Source organism: Delphinapterus leucas, chromosome 1 (assembly GCF_059928025.1).
Source record: "Delphinapterus leucas isolate spDelLeu-1000000601 "Yukka" chromosome 1, BTC_Dleu_Yukka2, whole genome shotgun sequence".
Taxonomy (NCBI): domain Eukaryota; kingdom Metazoa; phylum Chordata; class Mammalia; order Artiodactyla; family Monodontidae; genus Delphinapterus; species Delphinapterus leucas.
In genome coordinates, this window is record NC_143129.1 from 15,448,538 (window position 1) to 15,458,682 (window position 10,145).

Consider the following 10,145-nt stretch of genomic DNA (forward strand, 5'->3'; position numbering starts at 1 on the left):
TCTCAATAGATGCAGAAAAAGCTTTTGACAAAATTCAACAGCCATTTATGATAAAAACTCTCCAGAAAGTAGGCATAGAGGGAACCTACCTCAACATAATAAAGGCCATATGTGACAAACCCACAGCCAACATTGTTCTCAATGGTGAAAAACTGAAACCATTTCCTCTAAGATCAGGAAGGTTGTCCACTCTCACCACTATTATTCAACATAGTTTTGGAAGTTTTAACCACAACAATCAGAGAAGAAAAAGAAATAAAAGGAATCCAAATCGCAAGAAAAAAAATAGAAGGAATCTAAATCAGAAAAAAAGTAAAACTGTCACTGTTTACAGATGACATGATACTATACATAGAGAATCCTAAAGATGCTGCCAGAAAACTACTAGAGCTGATCAATGAATTTGGTAAAGTAGCAGGATACAAAATTAATGCACAGAAATCTCTTGCATTCCTATACACTAATGATGAAAAATCTGAAAGAGAAATTAAGGAAACACTCCCATTTACCATTGCAACAAAAAGAATAAAATACCTAGGAATAAACCTACCTAAGGAGACAAAAGACCTGTATGCAGAAAACTATAAGACACTGATGAAAGAAATTAAAGACGGTACAAACAAATGGAGAGATATACCATGTTCTTGGATTGGAAGAATCAACATTCTGAAAATGACTATACTACCCAGAGCAATCCACAGATTCAATGCAATCCCTATCAAATTACCAATGGCATTTTTCACAGAAGCAGAAGAAAAAATTTCACAATTTGTGTGGAAACACAAAAGACCCCGAATAGCCAAAGCAGTCTTGAGAAAGAAAAACAGCTGGAGGAATCAGGCTCCTTGACTTCAGACTATACTACAAAGCTACATTAATCAAGACAGTATGGTACTGGCACAAAAACAGAAATATAGATCAATGGAACAGGATAGAAAGCCCAGAGATAAACCCATGCACATATGGTCACCTTATCTTTCATAAAGGAGGCAAGAATATACCGTGGAGAAAAGACAGCCTCTTCAATAAGTGGTGCTGGGAAAACTGGACAGCTACATGTAAAAGAATGAAATTAGAACACTCCCTAACACTGTATACAAAAATAAACTCAAAATGGATTAAAGACCTAAATGTAAGGCTATATTACACTATAAAACTCTTAGAGGAAAACATAGGCAGAACACTCTATGACATAAATCACAGCAAGATCCTTTTTGACCCACCTCCTAGAGAAATGGGAATAAAAAACAAAAAGGAACAAATGGGACCTAATGAAACTTAAAAGCTTTTGCACAGCGAAGGAAACCATAAAAAATGTCAAAAAGACAGCCCTGAGAATGTGAGAAAATATTTGCAAATGATGCAACTGAGAAAGTTTTAATCTCCAAAATATACAAACAGCTCATGCAGCTCAATATCAGAAAACAAACAACCCTATTTCAAAAATGCACAGAAAATCTAAATAGACATTTCTGAAAATATACAGGTCACCAACAAACACATGAAAGGATACTCAACTCACTAATCATTAGAGAAATGCAAATCAAAACTATAATGAGGTATCACCTCACACCAGTCAGAATGGCCATGATCAAAAAATCTACAAACAGTAAATGCTGGAGAGGGTGTTGAGAAAAAGGACCCCACTTGCACTGTTGGTGGGAATGTAAATTGATACAGCCACTATGGAGAGCAATATGGAGGTTCCTCAAAAAACTAAAAATAGAACTACCATATGACCCAGCAATCCCACTACTGGGTATATACCCTGAGAAAACCATAATTCAAAGAGTCAGGTACCACAATGTTCATTGCAGCACTATTTACAATAGCCAGGACATGGAAGCAACCTAAGTGTCCGTCGACAGATGAATGGTTAAAGATGTGGTACATATATACAATGGAATATTACTCAGTCATAAAAAGAAACAAAATTGAGTTATTTGTAGTGAGGTGGATGGACCTAGAGTCTGTCATACAGAGTGAAGTAAGTCAGAAAGAGAAAAATACCGTATGCTAACACATATATATGGAATCTAAAAGGAAAAAAAAATGGTTCTGACAAACCTAGGGGCAGGACAAGAATAAAGACGCAGACATACAGAATGGACTTAAGGACACAGGGATGGGGAAGGGTAAGTTGGGACGAAGTGAGAGAGTGACATGGACATCCATACACTACCAAATGTGAAATAGATATCTAGTGGGAATCAGCCGCATAGCACAGGGAGATCAGCTCAGTGCTTTGTGACCACCTAGAGGGGAGGGATAGGGAAGGTGGGAGGGAGATGCTAGAGGGAGGGGATATGGGGATATATGTATACGTATATCTGCTTCACTTTGTTATATAGCAATAACTAATACACCATTGTAAAGCAATTATACTCCAATAAAGATGCTAAAAAAATAGTTACAGTCTGGGACATAATTCATTTCAGTATTCAAACCTCTTTAGAACACCGTAATGCTTAGAGTTCGTTTTGAAATTCAGAAAATTCTGGATACAGGTACAATGCCTGAAAAAAACCTGAAAGTGTTAAATCTAAATACAACTGGCAGAAAAAGGTGAAGTAATAATAGGGAATATTCATTTTGTTTTCAAAGGTGCCAAGACAGTTGTGTCAGGACAGCTAATATGCTGTTGGGTTTGTATATAGGCTGTTCAATTACATGAGAGATCAGGGGATATTCCCAGTGCCTCTGCCGCAATTCTCTCCTATTTTTTTCCTTATTTTAGAACTTTGATTTTGCTTTAACAAAATGCATGAAATGCTTACCTCAGGGCAAACTGTCTCACCCCATGTGTCTTCTCTTGAAATAGCTGCAATTTGCACCTTCTATAGATAAAGAGGTCAATTTGTTTTATATAATGCGATATTATTCAGGAAATACCCTTGAATTTAGGCTCAGGACCTGAGGTGTCAAATATTTGCTCTTTCCCTAAGCGTGCCCCATGGGTTTAACTGCCACCTATTCTTAGAGTCTTGATGCTCCTGGGTCCCCTGCTCACCACCTCTCCCACCATCTTTCCCATCTTCTTTCTGAAATGTCAGTCCCTCTGTCGTGCGCACCACTCTGGGCTTGAAGTGCAGTGGGCAGCGGGCCTTCTCGGTAACGTGGAGATTCACACACTCCATAGAGCAAAGCTAAAGGTAGAGGTAGATTAGCACTTACATTAGAGGGAAAACACAGGACCAGTGGACACCTGTCTGAAATGTTTTGCATCTGGAATAAATGTTTACAGTTTTGTTCTCTCTTCTCAGGCATCTCCTGTCACTTGAGTAAGTATCTATATGAATGTTTTGTTTGAATAAGCCAGTTCATTTATTTATTTACTTAGTCTCATTTCATGAAACCTTTACAGGGCTTACAAGAAATTACTATGACAAATATGAAGACATGTAGGTAGAGTTTACCGCACATGATCTACTTTCAGTTGAGATTCTAGGCCTTTCTGTGTCTGTCTTTTTTGCTTAATGGTAATGTTTTGGTAACTACTAAAAAAGGCTCACTGGTAACTACTAAACAGTTAATGACAGGATCATATCATGTACAATGATCAGATCATTTCTCTAAAGGTTATAAATTCCTAGAGCTCATTGGAAACTCTAAGTTACTCTTGCATTGTTGCCCCATGGAGGGTGGGATCCACGTCCCCAGCCAAAATCTGGTCTGGATGTCGATACTGATGACACCACACATACCACTACAAGGGTGTGAAGAGGTGTATCACTCACGTAAAGAGGATCTCTGGGGAATGCAGGCAAGCTGTCAGGGTGGTCTGAAAGTGCCTTGGGAGACGGGAGAGGCAGTTGGCTTTGGTTTTTCTTGTGGTCCGAGGGTAGGCGAGGTGAGGGTTCCCAGGAGGGGTGGGGACTTACTTGGTTGGAACTTTGCGCTGGTGCTAAGGGAAGGAGAGCACAGGCTTTCTTACTGGTTGCCCAGATGTGGGGCAAGAGGAAACGTGGGAGACATGGGACCTCAAAGCTCTCAGTGGTCAATCATCAAACGTGCAGTCAAACTCTGTATTACAATAGCAGTGAACATTACCTTTGTAAACCAGTCCCTGGATAACATCCCTCTTCTTTACCTGCACTGTCACCTGTCTATTGCTATCACCTTATGCTGCTTCCTTCCTTCCTTTATTTATTTTCACGGAACTGGTCACAACTGGCCAGATGAGTGCCTTTGTTTATTGTTTGCCTCTTCCAGCTGCAACTGTGAGCTCCTAAGTGTTAAATTACATTTGTCTGTTTACTGCTATATCCTCAGCAACCAGACAGTGCAGGAAACATAACAGGCACACAGAAATTATTTTAAAAATAAATAAATGTCCATCAGCTTTACTTGACTGTATGCTTTATGAAGGCAAGACTGTGGTTGTTCCTGTCATGGTTGATTCCAATGATTCAGAGGGATGCTTTGTGCTTCAGTAAATATTGGTGAAAATAATTCATTCTTTTAGTTACTTTAATATAGCACTTTTGTTTTTATTTTTGGATTTTGGGGGTTTTTGTTTTTATTTATTTATATTTTTATTGAAGTACAGTTGATTTACAATGTAGTATTAGTTTCAGGTGTACAGCAAAGTGATTCAGTTATATATACATATATTCTTTTTCAGATTCTTTTCCATTATGGGCTATTACAAGATATTAAAGATAGTTAGTTCCCTGTGCTATACAGGGAATATATATATAATATAAATATAAATATAGTTATATCCCTGTGCTAAATATAGTTAGGTCCTTGTTGGTTATCTATTTTATACATAGTAGTGTGTGTGTGTGTGTTAATCCCAAACTCCTAATTTATCCCTCCCTCCCTTTCCCTTTGGTAACCATAGTTTGTTTTCTATGTCTGTGAGTCTGTTTCTGTTTTGTAAATAAGTTCATTTGTATCATTTTTTTTTAGATTCCACATATAAATGATGTATCATATGTTATTTATCGTTCTTTGATTTACTTCACTTAGTATGATAATCTCTAGGTCTATCCACGTTGCTGCAAATGGCATTATTTTATTCTTTTTTATGGCTGAGTAATATTCTATTGTATGTATGTATATGGGAAAATGGGAAAAAATGTATAGCACTTTTGCAAGGTTCTCATAGCTTTTTCAAAAATTTATTTTATTGAAGTATGGCTGATTTAAGATTCTCCTCATAGCTTTTACTTTCAATAAAGAAATCTTGGCTCACTTTATTCCTGAAATAGAGCAAAAACAAGTTTATTGAGTCTTGTTGATTTGTTTAAAAGTTTGGGCAGAGCAGCAAATTACTGAAGAAGTAAGAGTTGGGCACTCACTTCTGATGACAAAAAGATGCTGAAATTGTAAGTGACTTAGAGGTTATGTAGACATAGCCACTCTTTTGTTCACAGAAAGCAACAAGAAATATCTTAATTCCTGGAACACTAAGTGAATTTTTCATTTAAAATCAACTATATAAATTGCAGGACAGAACAATTGAAGTCAGGGAAAATCTAATGAATAGCCTTCAGATGAAATTTGTTATGTGTGTTTATTAATAAACCAAAATATCCCCTCCAACATAAGTGAATAAATATATAGATAAATAGACACATAGATTAATAAGTAAATAAATAAAATATATCAATAAGATGTTTTCTAGTCCAACATGAATGAGAGCACAAAAGCTATTGTCTTGAAACTAAACAGTACTTTTTGATTTATTATATGTCCTGAGACTTAAGCTGGTTATTTTTAGTAATTGTGAAACATTTAGTTCACTCTAATTTGGTAACTTATTACAAAGCCATTTGATATTTTGCAGCTGTGCAATTAATTATACGGCGGCCAGACTCCACAACTGACTGCAATGCTGTCATGGCCGGAGAAAGGTGGCCCAGCCCAAACCCCTTCCTGGTGTCCAAACCTCGGTTAGATTAGCTTTCAGCTGCCTGCTTTTTGCTAAGTAAAGGACGTGGAGTGCTGTGTGCTCTTCAGAGTAGTCTGTTGCTCAGCAACCGGGCCTCCCCTCTTAGGAAACAGGTCAGGAAAAAGGAACAGAGATGAGGGGGTGATTAAATGTTTGTCTGCCATCTCTGATAAAGCAGAAATCCTCTGAAAAGAAATCATCCTGGATAGATATCTCCAACCCACAGGGAAACAAATTAATCTCATTAGGTAAGGGGTTAATATCTGTTTGCTAGAAATGCTGTTTCCCGTTATCACCTGGAGGAAAGTTTTAGTGGTTTTAAATAGCATCTAAGACCAATAGCATTCTGTTTGATGAAGTTAGAAAATTTAATATGGCATGACCATCACCTCAAGGTCAAAGAAAAAAACTTCATTCTTGAAAGACAAGAACGGATGTTTTATTTCATATAGTTCACTTATTATTTACTTATTCAGAATCACTTAAATGTCATAACAAACTCTAGCTATTTTTCATGACATAAAAGTTTTGTGAAATATCTTTTTTCTTCTGTTACTTAAGATTTCGGATTGATAGTGTTTGTCAAGAAAAATTCCCAATGAAAAACTGCATTGTAGAATCTTGAATATCTCTAATTGAAAATTTTGAAACAGAAAATACTCTTTTTAAATGAAAATTTTCTTTCATGTATTAAATGATGTGAACTTGTGATGACTGTATACCATTTGGTGAATTTACAGTCTAAAAAAATTAAAAATAAGATCTGCAAACATATGGTAAAACAGAGACATTTTAGCTAGGAATAGTAGTCAGAAAAAAAGGAATCCATGATTCTTTAAAAGTCCTCTCTTACCACCCCTCTTAAATCAAATTTTCTTTTTAAAAATATTTTGTCTCAGCTGGTATAATTATACATGCTAAACTATCATACATTTTTTCCCCTATATTGTATGACTGATATGCTATTTAAATGGATGCTATGCCACTTCAGTTACTTTTCAGTTAAGACCTTTTTAATGTTCTCAGTAGTAGAGCTTCTCAGTTTCAAGGTGGGAGTCACTTAAGAGAAGGTGGTGTCATCCACCAGGGAATAGCCAAGTGTCAACCGCGGACACCGTGGGTGCTTCTATGTACGTGTTGATGACTCTGCTGGAATCTCAAACTCGATCTGTGTAATTACCTGTGCATCTATTTGTTTACAATTCATTCATTCATTGATGATTCAGCTTTTATAAGGCCAAGGAGAAATACGAATAAATTAATTTGGCAATAATTAACTGCTTCTCAGCTGGTTTTCTTAGTAGAGAATATATTGGCTTTGAGAATTGAAGACAACTGAACATATTTAAAACCCATAAAAAAATACAGGGGGAGAGCCTTTTTTTTTATTCATGGTGAGCTCACTAAATTACAAATTCAAAAATCTACTTCTACTTTGTTTTCTGTAAAATGGGGTTTAAACTTCCTCTTATATCTTTGAAGAGGTATCGTTTTGGAGATTTTATTTTTAAATGTATTTTAGATTTTAGTTATAGTTAATTACGTTATAATTAAGAATAATGTTGCTACATAACCAATAATAATTCTAATCTATATAAAATATACACATATTTATATTCACATTTATATATATTTTTGAGTTTAGCTCAGGTAAATTGTCATTTTCAATAAGTTGTCATTATTATGATTTGTTTAATATTGCTACCTGATGAGTAATGGAAAATTCTCTATCACATACACACATATTTATATTTTATGGTGACCCTGGAGACTTAGTTCAGTAGATCGTAATTGTAATTTTGATTTAGTATCTCTATGTTTATATCTGTCCTTAGAACTGGAACAATTCTATCCACACCTTTCTCACTCCTGCTTTTTAGTTCTCATGCTGGCAGTTAAACCTCAGAAGCATCCAGCCACTCCCAGAATCGTGTTCTGACCACTTGTGTTATTATTCAACTCTCTTTGCTCAAACATAAAGAGGTCACATGCTGTGTGAGGGATAGCCTTCCTCAAAACCCATAAAATGTAAGACAAATTCCCATAGGATATTTATATTTTAACACAGCCTGGTTGGGTTTTGCTGGGGGAAAGAGTGGCCAAAATATTCTTCAATTATTCCGGCACAATATACCTTTTTTTAAAATAAGAAAATAGCACAACCTCATACAACAACTTTTGCAGCTATACCTAACTTGTGGACTCTCTTGCTTTATAAGATTTCTTCACAACTGTGCAGACTAGCAGTGTGTCAAACAATTTGCATTTAAACGTGATAATCAGGAAAAAGAACTTCTTTAAAATATAAAGGTCAGATTAAGAATACATTGTACATGCAAATATGCTGATTTAGATGCAGAGGATGAATTCTAACAGTGGGCAACTCTAGAAAAGGCTAACGCTTTTCCTGAGTGCCCAGTAATGTCGAATTACAGTTGAACACCTATAGAAATAAATGTGACATCCAAATGGTCACCAAATGAATATATTATGCTCTGTGATGTTTCACTGAATTCTAAATGAGTTCAGAACGATGACGTACCAAGAGGTGCTGAAGTACTTCAGACACACTCAGTCAAACGCGTGTGGTTAAATAAAAATGCGTGGAATGTTCCTTATATAAAGTGAGTGTTTCCTATTCGGAAGGAAAGTAGAACAATTTATTTTTTTCTTTTACAGACTCATCACAAGCAAGAGTTTACTTTAATAAACTTGCTTTGGTTTTTAAAGAAACTCTTGCAGTTTGAAAGTTACTTTGCAATGTTTTCAAACTCTAATGTGTTGAGTTACAGTCTTGCTTTTACTGTGTCCTGTGACATTTGTTAAGCTACATTTTCTGCATTTAATGGGAAAAGCAGCCATGAGCTGGGTAAGTGGACTAATGGGCAGAATATGTTTACACTACTGCAAGGCTTTCCAGTAAACTAGGGAGTTGGGTGGTTCTAATTAGTTAAATATCCTGGTTAATATTTTTTAACATATCTATATAAGAAATCTTAAATGCTCTACATTTATTTTTCTTTATTTTTAAAATTTATTTATTTATTTATGTATTTATTTATTTTTGGCTGTGTTGGGTCTTCGTTGCTGCACGCGGGCTCTCTCTAGTTGCGGCGAGCAGGGGCTGCTCTTCGCTGCGGTGTGCGGGCTTCTCACTGCGGTGGCTTCTCCTGTTGCGGAGCACAGTCTCTAGGCGTGTGGACTTCAGTAGTTGCAGCACACGGGCTCTACAGTGCAGGCTCAGTAGTTGTGGTGCACAGGCTTAGCTGCTCCATGGCATGTGGGATCTTCCTGGACCAGGGCTCGAACCCATGTCCCCTGCATTGGCAGGTGGATTCTTAACCACTGCACCACCAAGGAAGCCCTCTACATTTAGATTATACTTAAAAATGCAGTTATATTCCAAGTTCCCACTCCTTTTGATAGGTGTGAGTTAATGATTAGGTTGCGAATTTCAAAGAGTAAACTCGTCAGGAGTGGCCCTCTGAGGATGGCTTTCCTGGGGTGGGATCTGCTCCAACCATTGTTTGGAGCAGAAGACGCCACCCAGCGAGTTTCAGGTCCACCTGTGTGATGACAAAAGCCTGAGACAGAGCTCCATCAGCGGGGAGAGCAGAGGGGAACCTGGAATAGGAGCTCCTTCCTGGGGCAGTGGAGAGAGAGAACGGAAAGAACTAAGGAGATGAAACGGCCACTCAGCCCTGCTCATGTCTCACCAAGGAATCAAACGCAGGAAATCTGTAAACTATTGCAAATTCTGAGTCTGCCAATGACTTGCTATGAGGCCTTGATGAGGTCACACAACCTCTCTAAGTTTCAGTTTTCAAGCTATAAAATGGGAGTAAGTGTCGATTGCTGGGTAATTGCAGGTTTGGCAGAAACACTCGTATTATATGGCACAAAGGTCCCTTGACTGATTAATGTCTGTGGTTACCGTTATTTTGCTGGGTCTCCCGAGGACCCAGCACGGCAGGAGCTGGCTGTCCACACCTTCTCCACGGTAAAGACGCCTTGAGTCATGGCTCCTCCCACCCTTGGAGCCTTCCCATGCTCTCCCACCTGCCGTCTTATTCCGCTCCCTCCTTCAGCCCCAGTGCATTAGCCCACGGATGTGTTCATGCTCCCACACTCAAGCCTTTTGCCTCAGGGTTTTTATCCTAGCTGCTCTCTTGATTTCCAAATGGACCTCTTCTTGGGTCCTTAGCTTAAATAACTCTACCTCTGTTAGGCCTTCTCCGAGCATCAA